The sequence below is a fragment of the Sturnira hondurensis genome, unplaced genomic scaffold (genome assembly GCF_014824575.4).
Source record: "Sturnira hondurensis isolate 20B ecotype Veracruz unplaced genomic scaffold, ASM1482457v3 Scaffold0000256, whole genome shotgun sequence".
Lineage (NCBI taxonomy): Eukaryota > Metazoa > Chordata > Mammalia > Chiroptera > Phyllostomidae > Sturnira > Sturnira hondurensis.
The window spans coordinates 5,103,485-5,116,144 of record NW_028072887.1 but is presented as its reverse complement, the minus strand read 5'-3'; positions in this window follow the sequence as shown (position 1 = coordinate 5,116,144).

Below are 12,660 nucleotides of genomic sequence, written 5' to 3'. Positions count from 1 at the left end.
ATCTTAAGTATATTTTAAAAAGTAACATGATGAGAAAGATTATAGGACATTTTCAGGAATTATGCTTTAAAGTACTTAAGAAATAGTTTTTAAGCCCTTTAGTGAGGATTTGCTAGTAGATTATTTACAAATGGCCCTTAGCAACTTAATGAAGTAGATCCAACAGGAATTCTACTGGGAAACATTCTATGGCTTTAAATGAATTTCTGTGTTTGGTAAACCAAAGAAACTACATTTTTTCCCAGAAATAACGAGTAATAAACCAAATCTCTGACACCCACCAATGAATGCTATTTGCTGTTTAATTCTAGGCATTCAAGCATAAAGAATTTTTTGAGGCCGATGAATTAAAAATTGACGGAACTTCTTGAGAGGACAATTGGGAATAAATCAAATCTAGAATATAAGGCCAAAGAACTTCAGTCTAAAATAAAGGTGAAGACTTGTGTTTTGTAGTTTTCACTGGGACTATTTGTCTAAAGAGAGCCTGACTTTTTTTTCCTCTAAACTACAGGATCTTCAATAGCAGGGACTTTGTCTATCAAATACTTAAGGAATGCACTGAATGGGCCTATGGGTGGGAGGATAAAAGGAGCTAGCAGACCATGAGATGGTTTGTACTGACTGTGGATCTCTACTCACTAGGATTGCCTGCCAACACAACTGTGCAGTAGACATAGTTGTCTCTTAGTGCTGCCTCCCCTATTTCGCTGCCCATTGGACATAGTAGTGATGCATCTGCCTGAAGCCACTATGTAGACAGGACCAACGCAGCTGGAGAGTGAGTACTAGGCCAGTCCTTCTTGTATCTTCTCTTACCACTTGCCCAGAGATAGCATGTGCTAATCAACTAAGGTCAATTATTGGGCACCATATGTATATGTATACGTATACATTTATATACGTATACATTTATATACAATATACGATATACATATATGTATATTGTATATGTAATATACAATATACATATATGTATATTTAATTTGTATTTATATTTAATTTATATTTTTACTTACAGGGACTTCCAGAACAAGAAGCCTAGTGTAATCAGATGACTCTCAAGGCCACAGTGGCAGTAGTTACATACTACTAGGTATGTAAAATCCAAATTTTCTAAAACATGGATTGTTTTTTTATCAGAAGATACTATTTTATATCTGCTATATGTTTTGAGTTACTCTAACTTTGCTCTATATTTTTCAGTCAGAAGATATAAATTTTCTAAAGGTCTTACCTGTCCTTCAATTTTCTATAGTTTCATTGTTATTTTACTTGCAAGATCTACTGGACTGGGCAAAGCCTCAGTAGAACAGGGCTCCCTTTTCCTGAAGAAAACGTGTCCCTCCTTTCTCTTTAGTTACAATGTACCTGGCATTGCTGTTCAATGCAGGTGTTTCTGTCCTTGACAGCTCCAGAATTTTTGGATCTCCAGGCAAAGGCTGTGGAGTTCAAACTGGTTTGAGTTGAGATGCATAATTCAAGGTGCCTTCCCAGTCAGGCATAGCCTGAGTATTCTAGGAGCATTTGGATTTGGTGGCAAAGAATTCCAGGAGTGAATTTTGAGAAACGTAGCATAATTTGTGATTAAGGTTATCGGTGATGTCTAACCTTTAGTAAATGCCAGCTGCATAATGCTGGCCAGTGTGCGTTCTGCAGATACTGCACTGCAGTCAGCCCAGCCAGGCCATAAGAAACTATTTAATAGAACTCTAATGGGAAATGACCAGGATCTCACTGCAGAGATTAAAAGTGACAATGCTAATTGACTGCAGAGGTACCTACATGAAGAAAGGCCAGAAAAATCATTTAAGACTAAATGAAATTAGACTGATTTGATATTTGAAAAAAGTATTACCTTCCTGCTGTGTTTGGCAGGGTGAATTAACTGCTTCATGTTTCTTAGAGAAGATTAGTTGTAGAACAATGGGACACAGTTATTGGGAAAGAACTTTCCTCAGTTGGTTTAGAAAAAAGAATTGCAGCGGAAGCTTACATTGCTACAGCAATCACAGTGCTTAATAATCAGTGAATAGTACTGGTATATAAGTTTGAAAGGATCTCAGCACAGTGAAGGGAGGCCCAATCCTTACCCAACCAACTAGGGGAAGAACAACAAAGAAATTCAGCTGCTGATTGGGAATGTTGTTTAATTCTTAATTTAGAAGTTCATTTTAAAACATTATTTTAAAAGGTACAAACTAATGAAACTTTAAAGTCAATACATAGTGTCTCTCTTTTCTGACTCAAATTCTTAGATTCTTCCTTAATTTTCATTGAATTAATAGATATATAAAGCTTTCTCATCTATCAACTATGCTCCCAACTACATCATTGGATTTGCACACACATTTCTCTCTCTTCGGTCAGATAATTGCTATCTACCTCTCAGGTCTCAGCTTAAATGTTTTTGGGCTCTTTTCCTTTTTTTTCAGAGACATCTTTCTTAACATCCAGACCACCAGGTAGATATACACAGTATTGCTGTGGTTAAGAACATACAGAGGGACTAGTTGAAAACTCTGTCTTGGTCACTGACTAGCTCTGTGGCCATTAGCAAGTTACTAATCCTCTAACTACCTCAAGTTCTTCAGCTATTACACGGAAATGATAATGACAGCAGTTACTTCATGGGGTTATTGTAAGAAATAAACATAAGGAGTTTCTATTATTTTATAAGCTCTCATAGAGAGCTTATAAAAGCCCTGTGTATTTTTCAGTCACTGTTCTTTTCATATTAGTACTTTTAGTGCTAATTAATACATATTAGTACATATATTAGTGTGATTATTTGATAAATATCTGTCTCTCCCTTTATGTTATAGACACCACTATGTTAGTGAGTTTAGCATTGGATCTCTTGGGTCTAGGACAGTGCCAGTTCATATTAGAGACTAATTAAATATTTGAATAAATGACTGAATAGTGGTTTCTTTTGGTAGCAACTTAGAACTTTTTATACTGTGGGCAATTGGAGTCATTTCTCTACATTAGTTTCCACAATGGTTCACTCAGTGATTCTCAGCTCTCAAACCTCTGCTGGGTAACTTAGCTAATAAGAGTCCCAAACCACCTTTTTTTCTGAATGACTCCAGGTATGAATTCCTGGTGCACAGTGAGAGTAGCAATTCTTAACTCTGGTATATAGAAAAGTGAAAAGTTTTCTAAGTAATTTGTTACTAGTAATGAAAAAAATATAAAAGTTTTCAAGAAATATACTATTTTTACTTATTAAGGTAAAGTTTATAAACAGTGAAATGCACACTCTTAAGTGTATAATGTAATGGAGATTTCATAAATGTATACCTACACTAGTCGACAGGACATTTCCACACCAATCAACAGAAAATTTCTGAAACCTCTCCAAACTGCCTCTTTCTCCATCCAGTCCATCTACATCTCTCATAGGCAATCTTGGTTCTGATTTCCACCCCTCACACACACCCAGTTTTATTGAGATATGATTATAACTTTAAGGTGTACAGTGTGTTGATTTGATATACTTATATATTGCAAAATAATTGCCACCATAGAATTAGCTAACATTTCTATCATGTTATATAATAACTATTTCTTTCTTGTGGTGAAAATGTTTAAGATCTGCAACCAACTTCCAAGTGTATTAATCATACAGTGTTAATTCTAGTCACCTTGTGTACATTAGATCCTCAGAAATTATTGATTTTATAATTGGAAGTTTGCACTCTTTATCTACCTCCTAATTTCCCCTATCCCCTAAGTTACTATCATTCTACTCTCTATTTCTATGAAGTCAGCTTTTTCAGATGCCACATGTAAGTAAGCTCATATAGTATTTGTATTTCCCTATATGACATCTGACTTATTTCACTTAGCATAATCCTCTCAAGGTCAATCCATGTTGTCACAATGGAATAATTTCTAATTTCCTTCTTTCTAATGGTGGAAACCTATCTATATGTGTGTGCATATATATATATACATACATATATATATATATATATATGTATGTATATATGGCAATCTAAATCTAATTGCTCTATGTTTGTTTCTTCTAAGAGTTTTATGGTTTCAGGTCTTATATTTAAGACTTTAATCCATTTCAAGTTCATTTTTGTGAGTGGTTATAGGAGTCCAACTTCATTTTTCTGTATGTGATTATTTAGTTTTCCCCAAAGCAATTATGAAAAGACTATCTTCTTCCCTCTGAGTATTTGTGGCTCTCTTGTCGATTAGTGAACCATTTACTAGAGGGTTTATTTCTGTTCTATTTGTCTATGTATCTGTTTTTATGCTAGTACTCACTGCTTTGATTACTGTAGCTTTGTTGTATGGTTTGAAATCAGGAAGTATGATGCTTTCAACTTTGTTCTTTCTCAGGATTGTTTTGCCTATTTAAGGTCTTTTGTGTTTCCATACAAATTTTTAGGATAGATTCCTCTCCACCCTCCTTTTATAAAGTTAGCCTTACAAAGCGGTTGTCAACATTGTTTATCTTCAAAAAAAAGTTTTGGTTTTGTTGATCTTTTGTTTTTCTTTTTTAAAAATTATTTTATTGTTATTCAATTACAATCTTTTGCTTTTCTAGTTTCTATTTTATTTATTTCTCCTCTGATCTTTGTTATTTCACTTCTTCTGCATATTTTAGGCTTAGTTTGTTCTGCTTTTCCCAGTCCCTTAAGATGTAAAATAATTTTTTTCAATTTGATTTTTCTTGCTTCTTAATGTATTTATTCTACAAAGTTCTCTCAGAACTGCTTTTGTGGCATTATGCAGATTTTGGTGTGTTATGTTTCCATTTTTGTTTGTTTCAAGATTTTTAAAATTTCTCTTTTGATTTCTTCTTTGATTTATTGGTTGTTCAAGGGTGTGGCTTTTATAATTTCCACATCTTTGTGAATTCTTAAGCTTTCTAGTTCATAAGGTTATAATCAGAAGAAAATATTTGATATTATTTCAACCTTTTTAAAATTTTTCTAAGACTTGCTTTGTGACCTATTATATGATCTATCCAGGAGACTATTTCATCTGTACTTGAGAAGAATGTGTACTCAGATGCTGCTGGATGGAATGTTCTGTATTTTTCTGTTAGATCGATTTAGTCTAAAGTATGGTTCAAGTTCAATGTTGCCTTCTTGTTTTTCTGTCTGGATGACCAATCCATTGTTGTAAGTTGGGTATTGAATTTCCCTGCTGTTATTATATTGCTGTCTTTTCTCCCTTCAGATCTGTTAGTTTTGGGTTAATGGATTTCAGTGGTCTGATTGGGTGCATATATATTTATGATTGTTAATATTTATTGATACAATGTCTCCTTTATCACTATATAATGACCTCATTTATCTCATTACCATTTTTGGCTTAAATGCTTATTTTGACTAATATACGTATAGCTACATCTGCTCTCTGTGGTTTACACTTCATGGAGTGTCTTTTTCCATTCCTTCACTTTGAGCATATGTATGTCTTTAAAGCTGAAATGATTCTCTTATAGGCAGTATACAGTTGATTCTTTTCTTTTTATCCATCCAGCCACATTATATCTTCTAATCAATCCATTTACATTTTAGAGTAACTGTTAATAGGTAAGGACTTAGTAATGCCATCCTATTAATTGTGTTCTGGCTGTTTTGTAGTTCCCTTGTTTCTCTCTTCCGCTATTGCTGTCCTCCATTGTTAATTACTGGTTTTCTGTAGTAGTACACTCTCACTTCTTTCTCTTTCTCTTTTCTGAATCGACTGTAGGCTTTTTCTTTGTGGTTTCCATGTTGCTATAAAACATCTCCAGATATAATAGTCTATTTTATGCTTGCAATAACTTAGTTGTGATCTGATACAATAACTTTTATCCCCTCACTATTGTGTTTTGAGTTTATAATTTGCTTTTTTTGATGGTATATTTATTAACAAATTATTGTGACTATAGTCATTTTTAATGGTCTTGCACTTTAACCTTCGTACTAGAGTTTAAGTTGTTAACACTTTACCACATTACAGTAGTAAAATATTATGAATTTGACTATATACTTATATTTAGCAGTATTTTTGTGTATTTTCCTGTTACTGGTTAGTATCCTTTCATTTCAGCTTGAAGGACTTAAGATTTTTTGTAGGCCCTGGCTGGTGTAGCTCAGTGGATTGAGCGCGGGCCTGTGAACAAGAGGATCGTGGTTCGATTCCCAGTCAGGGCACATGCCTGGGTTGCAGGCCGGTTCCCTGTAGGCCAACTCCCAGCAGGGGACGCACGAAAGGCAACCATACACTGATGTTTCTCTCCCTCTCTCCTTTCCCTCTAAAGATAAATAAATAAATAAAATCTTAAAAAAAAAAGATTTTTTGTAAAGCAGGTCTAGTTATGGTGAATTTCCTTAGCTTTTATTTGTCTGGGAAAGCCTTTTTCTCTCCATTTCTGAAAGACGGCTTTGCCAGTTTAAATATTCTTGGCTATCAATTCATTTATCTCAACACTTTGAATAAATTATTTCTACACTTTTCTGGCCTGTAAAGTGTCTACTGAAAAATCTGCTAATGGTTGTGAGATGTTCCCTTGTAAGTCACATGCTTTTGTTTTTTTCCTCTGCATGCTTTTAAAATTTTGCATTTGTCTTTGATTTTTAAAAATATTTCATTTATTTATTTGTAGAGAGAGGGGAAGGGAGGGAGAAACAGAGGGAGAGAAACATAGATGTGCGAGAGAAACACTGACCATTTGCTTCTTGGGGACTGCCCACAAACAGCCATGAGCCCTGAGTGGGATTCAAACCAGTGACCTTTGCTTTGCGGATGGAACAACACTCACCAACTAACCCATACCAGTCAGGGCTCTTTGTCTTTGATTTTTGACAGTTTAATTATAATATACTTTGTGTAGAGCTTTTTAAGTTACGTTGGTTTGATGACCTATGAGCTTTATGAACTTGGATATTCAAATCTCTCTCAAGATTTGGGAAGTTCTCTGCCATTTTTGCTTTAAGGAACTTTACGGCCCCCTCTCCAACTCTTCTCCTTCTGGAACTCTAATAATTTACATTGGTCCTTTTAATGGTATATACTATAGATCACAGAGACTTTCTTAATCTTTAAAATTATTTTCTTCTGACTAATTAAAAAACTCCCTATCTTTTATCTTACAGATCCTGTCATGTGCTTGATCCATTCTGATGCTGATACCCGCTATTACATTTTTCATTTATTGTATTGTTCAGTTACAGAATTTGGGGCTTTTTTTATGGTTTGTATCTTTTTGTTAAACTTTTTGTTTTGTTCATATTTTGCTTTTCTGACTTTGTTGGATTGTTTTTCTGTATGCTGTTGCAAGCTCATTGAGTTTCTTTTAAAAGGCTATTTTGAATTCTTTAATTGTAAATCTCATACCTTTGAGTGTGGTTACATATTATAGTCCTTTGGTGACATCACATTACATTAATTTTCATAGTCTTTTAAGTTTTACTTTGCCATGCTTACATTTGAAGTAGCTGTCACCTTCTCTATTCGCTACTAACTGCCTTCCATGGTAATGTGTCCAAACTAATATTTTTCCTGTAACAGTGTGCTCCAATTTTTCTCCAGAACATTTGTACTTTTGCATAGGCTCTCTCATCCATGGATAATTGTCTAAGATAGTGTCTTCCAGGTGTTCCTGATGTGTGGCTGAAAGGGGCTGGAGCCAGTTCACGGGCCACTGCAGGGTCCACAGCCAGGACTGAGGTCTGTCTGCTTATCACCAGATGCATAAGTGGGTGAGGTTCTTCCTGGGTGCCGTGGTGTGTGGTGTTTGATCCCACAGTTTCTTCAAAGTCATTTTTGTCCATGGACAAATACTGAATTTCTGTTGTTAGTGACATCGAGCACAACAACAAGATATGTTTTATGCTGCCATGATGCTGACATTACTCCTCACTTCTATTAACGGAGATTAATTTCCCTGTTCATGAACTTTAATACCTTAATCTTTTGTATATGGCTTTTATTTTTCAATAGAACAATTCTGAGATTTATCCATGTTGTGTGTTTTAGTAGCATCTTCTCTTTTATTGCTCAGTAGTATTCCATTATATGCATAAACATATTTCGCTTACTAATTCTCCTGTAGAAAAACATTTGTGTTGCTTCCAGTTTGAGTCTACATAAATTAAACTTCAATAAATATTCTTTGTCAAGTCTTTTTGGGAAGATATCTTTTAATTTCCTTTGGGTAAATACCTAGGAGTATAATTCCTGAGTAATAGCATCAGTGTTTATTTAATGCCCTTAACCAAACTGCCAAATGTTTTTCTATAGATGTTGTATCATTTTACAATCTTATCAACAATATATGAAAATCTTGGTTCTATGTCTTTGCTAGAAACCGGTGTTGTCGGTTATTACTATTGGTCATTCTATTAGGTGTGAAATGGTATCTTATTATGATTTGTGCTCGTAATGTGAAGAACCATTATACCCTTATTGGCTATATCTGTATCTTATTTTTTAATGCATCTCTTCAAGTATTTTGCCCCAAATACTTGAAGAGTATTGAGGGTTGTACTTTTAATTTTTGATTTGAATATGAATACAAGATCTTTAGAGCTACCCATAAACATGAATATTTTTTTCAGCTTATGTCTTCTATTTACATTTTATTAATGGGGACTTTTGGTGGCAGGGTTTTAAGTTTTGATATGATCCAATTATCTTTGTTGTCAATTTATGATTAACACTTTTCATGTTGCAAGTAATCTTTTCCTCCCTTCATATGCTTTAAGATATTTTTCTATATTCTGGTCAAGATAGAGGCGTAGATAAACATGCTTCACTTCACCCCACAACCAAAGGCTAACAACCAATTTAAAAACAAAAACCAACAAGAACTGCCAGAAAATTGAACTGTATGAAAGTCCAACAACCAAGGAATTAAAGAAGAAACATTCATCCAGACTGGTAGGAGGGACAGAAATGGGCAGCCAGGGCAGAGAGGATGCATCGCAAGGTGGTAAGTGGTGGACTGGGTTGTCCCACATTCTCATGCACATAAACCAGGAGTAAAAACTGAGGAGCAAGATAGACCACACAACCCAGGCATCCACCAGTGGGAAAATAAAGCATCAAAACCTCTGGCTATAAACATGGGTGTTGTAGCAGTGGGAGAAACTGCCAGTTCCCAGGAGAGTCCATTAAAGGGTCCCATTGGGGTCCTAAAACATACACAAGCACACCCACCTAGGAATCAGCACCAGAGTAGCACCTGGTAGGGCACAATTTGCTTGTGAGAAGTGAGGGAATAGACTGAAAGTGGAGCAAGAGCCAAGCAAGCAGCATTGTTCTCTCTTTGACCCCTACCCCACGTATAGCACTGCAATGCAGCAAAATAGGTTGCCCTGCCCTGGAGATACCTAAGTCTCTGCCCCTTAGAACATAACAGGTTAGCTGAGAGAAAAAGATATGATCCAAATGAAAGAAAAGATCAAAACTCCAGGAAAAAGTAAGTGATGAAGAGATAGCTCACCTATCAGATGCAGAGTTCAGAACACTGGTAATCAGGATGCTCACAGAAATTACTGAGTATGGCCCTAAAAGAAAGGAAGAAGTGAAGACTATACAAAGTGAAATAAAGAAAAATATATAGGGAACAGACAGTGAAGGCAAAGAAACTTGCACTCAAATCAATGATTTGGAGCAAAAAGGAAGAAACAAACATCCAACCGGAACAAAATGAAGAAATACAAATTCAAAAAAATGAGGAGAGGTTTAGGAATCTCTGGGGGCAATTTTAAACATCTGAATCCTAGGGATGGCAGAAGGAGAAGAGGAAGAGCAAGAAATTGAAAGCTTACTTGAAAAATAATGAAAGAAAATTTTTCCCAACCTGGCCAAGGAAATAGACAAGTCTAGGAAGCTCAGAGAGTCCCAAAGAAGTTGGACCCAAGGAAGAACACACCAAGGCACATCATAAGTACATTACTCAAGATGAAAATGAAGGAAAGAGTTCTAGAAGTAGCAAGAGCTAAGGGGACAGTCACCTACAAAGGAGTTCCCATAAGACTATCAGCTGATTTCTCAAATGAAACCTTGCAGGCAAGAAGGGGCTGGAAAAAAATATTCCAAGTCAGGAAAGGCAAGGACCTATATCCAAGATTATTCTATCCAGAAAAGCCATTATTTAGAATGGAAAGGTAGATAAAGTGCTTCCCAGATAGGTCAAGTTAAAGGAGTTCATCATCACCAAGCCTTTATTATATGAAATATTAAAGGGACTTATCTAAGAAAAAGATGATGATCAAAACTATGAAGAGTAAAATGATAACAAACTCCCAAGTATCAACATCTGAACCTCAAACAAAAAAAAAACTAATCCCAGAAATGGAGATCCTATGGAAGGTTATTAGGGAGGGGGGGGGAGAATGGGAGAAAAGGTACAGAGACTAAGAAGCATAATCAGTAGGTACCAAATAAACAGAGGGCAATTAAGAATAATATAGGAGATGGAGAAGCAAAAGAACTTATATGCACAACCCATGGACATAAACTAAGGGGGGAACGCTGGAGGGAATGACAATACTGGTCAGAGGCGGGTAAAAGGTAGGAAAAAGAGGACAACTGTAATAGCATAATTAATAAAGTATACTTACAAAAGCTATTCTATACTTTCTACTAAACTCCTGTAAGCTTCATGATTTAATCCCCCAACTTTAAGTTTTAAAATATATTCAGCAATTATAGATATTAGCAGTTTCACAAGAATTTTAGAATCATGTAGTCAATTTAAAAAATACTCAATAGTCTCTTGATTGGAATTGCATTAAACATGCACATTGATTTGAGGAAAACAGGATATTCTAACAATATTGAGGATTTTTTAAGGCATAAACTTGGCATATCTCTTCATTTAATTTTTTCTTATTCTTTATTCAATTTTCTCAGCAATGATTTCCAGTTTTTAATTTAGAGGTCTTGCGTATTTTTTGTTAAACTTGTTTTAAGTGTATTTTATTATTTGGTCTTATTGAAATAAAATCAAATTTTTATTTTTTTTAATTAAAATATTTTATTTATGTATTTTTAGAGAGGGGGAAGGGAGGGAAAAAGAAAGGGAGGTAAACATTGATGTGAGGGAGAAACATTGATTGGTTGCCTCTTGCATGCATTCTGACTGGGGACAAAACTTTCAACCCAGGCATCTTCCCTGACCAGGAATTGAACCAGCAACTTTTCATTTTGCAGGACAACACCACACCAACAGAGCCACTCCAGTAAGAGCGAAAATAATCTTTAGACAGTTTCCAATTGATTGCTACTATTAGAAATATGTTTATATACAAATATACAAACATATAAGGATTTTGTGTACTAACCATTTACACTGTTACAATCTAAATTTTACAATCTCAATTTACTCTTTAGTTCTACTAATTTTTTGTAGATGCCCAATCTATGTACACAATCATGTTGTCTGTGAATAAAGCCAGTTTATCTTCCATTTCCACTTAATTATTATGCTAATTATTTCTTTTTCTTAGTTTATTGTGCTATCTAAGACTTTCAGTAAAATGCTGAATAGAAATGGAGAGTGTGTACATTATTTCCTTGTTCAGCCTTTTCAGAAAGCATTAAATGCCAAAAATAAGTATTATATTTGCTGTAGGTCTTTTGTAATTGCTTTTCACAAAGTGGAGAAAATTAAATTTGCCCCTACTTTTCCAATACCTTTCTAATGGATGGATTTTGGATTTATCAAATGCTTTTTACTATTAAGATGATTATTTTTCTTTATTATTTTGTTAATGCTGTGAATCATATTGATTTATTTTTGAAAGTCAATCAAAGTAGCATTCCTGAGGTAAACCTTTCTTGTCCATAATATATTGCTATATTTAATTATCAACTAATTTGTTTTGTTAAGAAGTATTGAATCTATGTCCATGAGTTGCTATGCTATTGGTCTTTCCCCACCCTTTTACTTTTCTTTTCTTTGTGTCTAAATATTTCTTGCAGACAGCAAATAGTTGGTTTCTCTTTTTCAATCAGTCTGAGAACATCAGCCTTACAATTGGGGTGTTTAGTCCATGTACATGTAACATAATTTTATGTAGTTGTGTTTATGTCTACCATTTTTTTGTGTTTGTATTCTTTGTCCCATCTGATTTTTGTTCCTCTCTGACTTATTTTATATTAAATGAACATTATAGCATTACATTTTAATTTTTTATAGACCTTTTATACTATATCTTTTTTCCATATGGTATGCTGACTTATTATAGCCAAGTTAATATTTTATATAAAACAAGATTAATACAAGGGATAAAAGGTAGTCTTTCACTTTTATCTACATTTTTACCTTTTCCTATGCTTTTTATTCTTTTCTGTAGAATTGAGTTTCTGTTTATTGTTAGGGAGGGATAATTTCAGTTATGCTTTTAGTCCCAACATGCACTCCTCACTCTAGGACACGTTCTTTACTCCGGGGTGGCCCTTCTTTACCTTATGGTCTTTACTTCTAAGGCTGGCCTTCATGTGGTCTCTTCACTCTGACTGGGCCAGAACTCATTGCCCCAGTATTATGCAGTGTTAGTAACTCTGGGCAGCACTTAGCTCCCAAGCAACCATTCACAGTTTAGTCCTGCAGAGTCTTGCTCTGTGCATGCACAACTCAACACTTGATTGAGATCTGCACCTAATGCCCACACAGACTTTGGCACTCCTCCT